This window comes from Halyomorpha halys, unplaced genomic scaffold (genome assembly GCF_000696795.3).
Source record: "Halyomorpha halys isolate HHAL.00 unplaced genomic scaffold, Hhal_1.1 Scaffold315.1, whole genome shotgun sequence".
Lineage (NCBI taxonomy): Eukaryota > Metazoa > Arthropoda > Insecta > Hemiptera > Pentatomidae > Halyomorpha > Halyomorpha halys.
The window spans coordinates 297,731-299,643 of record NW_027105587.1 but is presented as its reverse complement, the minus strand read 5'-3'; the positions used below and the strand labels follow the sequence as shown (position 1 = coordinate 299,643).

The 1,913-nt window shown below is 29.6% G+C and overlaps 1 protein-coding gene across 4 annotated transcripts in view; it reads left to right on the top strand.

Moving 5' to 3' along the window:
• Gld (Glucose dehydrogenase) overlaps positions 1 to 1,913 on the top strand; it is a 313,323-nt gene that overhangs the window by 237,481 nt on the left and 73,929 nt on the right. The gene's annotated exons all lie outside the window — the stretch shown is intronic.

Genomic DNA, 1,913 nt, shown 5'->3' with positions numbered 1-1,913 from the left:
AAAAATGTCACACTACCAAGGAGTGGGACAAAATTTCTTCGTCATTGACACAAAACTCAGTTTATATGTCTTCTATGTATATATACTAAGAGCCAAAGATGATTCCACAGAGTATTAATGAAAGATATACCATCAATTTAATGTAACAAAACTACTAAGTACATTACGAATACTTTCTTTAGTATCGACTCACGCTGATGGTTGATTATTTATTTTTTAAAATTTTTATTGAAGAAAATTAATACAATCTGCTACGAATTAAGGACATTAAGTATTAGTGTTCAAATGCACATTCATAAAAAATTTACAGAAATAGAAGAAAAAAAACAGAAAAAAAGAAAAGAAAAAATGTAAATAACAATTAAAAGAAAAAAAAATTAAATTAAAAATAATAATATTTTGATTTGTGTAAATAAATAAAATTAAAATGAATATATATCAAACAAATAATAAAATAAATATGACCACATAATAAAAATAAAATAACTAAATGACAAAGAAAATTAAATTTAAGTAGCAATAAAAAGAAGATGGCTTCGAGACCTTCAATGTCAAAATGTTACTAGAGTGCTACCAATGGATAATTTCTCAGCTTGCCTGCATCATAACATAATGACCTTATACCAAATTTACTTGTATTATAACGTACAGTTATAGATGTCATTAAACAAAAAAAAAAGGAACAATAAAATAAAAACACATAATACCTATATACAATATTTATATGCTGGTGGAGAACTGCGAGCCAAGCCTTGCCATCCCCGTGTAGAAGGCAAGGCAGGGCTCCTAGAGATCCCAGCCCTCATACAAGGTCTCGGGGCCAATGCCGTTTCAACCTTCGGGGGGTTTTTATTTAGAATAATTTATTTACAAACGAATTATACATATTTAATATTATCATAAATACATCATTTTCATTAAAGGCTGATGTAATATTAAATTCTATTATTTATTACTCGCTGCAAATTAATACTATATTTTTCATTTTATTTGATTTAACTTTTGATTCTGAGTGTGACTTATCGACAAAATTTTATAACAGGTCTTAAGAGGTAGGCTATGGAAATGCATTTTATTTCTCTTGAATATTTATTTCAATTTTGTTTTGCTAAACTTATTTTTTCCATTTTTATAAATAGTCTATTATTTCAAATTTCTAATCCCATTTCAAAGAAATGAGCAAGAAGCCATTAGATGTATGTCAAGGTGAATGTACGCTCCGTGATCTCAGGCTGACCGATGATCCTATTAGCCTTGATTACTCTTACTCAACACGGGATAAAAATTGTAATCTATTAAAGTATTTTTTTTTAATAATAAGGCTTAATATTTAATGATTTTACTTCATTTTTCTGATGAGAAAAATTCGGAAATGACCAAATTCAAGAATTGTTATTCGTTATTGGAAGATTGGAAAAATAATCTCGATCCACTCAATCGTAAGTTTAATTTTTTTGTTTGGCTCAAGGACCCATTCAGCCCCAGATTAGGAATGTCAAGATACATACAGCGAAATAAATACTAACTTCCAGACGGGAATCAAACCCACAACCTTTTGAACCAAGCGCACTGGGACCCTTGCCCCAATGCGCTAAGCTAGCATGTCCTTTCTAATATAAGATTACACAAATGGTTAGATAGATTGCTCATTTCACAACACATATAAAATAATAATGATTGTTGACCGTGGATATTGTACTAGAGAAGATGATTGGGTGTGCGGTCAATGACACAATAAAGAAAAAACATATTCATTGGTGCCAACGTTTCGGCCAGAATTTCTAGCCTTCATCAGGGCTAAGAACAAAAAATAAACAATAAAATACATATGAAAACCTAGTTAGTAGATGTATCTACAAAATGAAAATTATTTAAAAAAAAGAGCAATGAAAGAAATGGGAAAAAACGGGGGG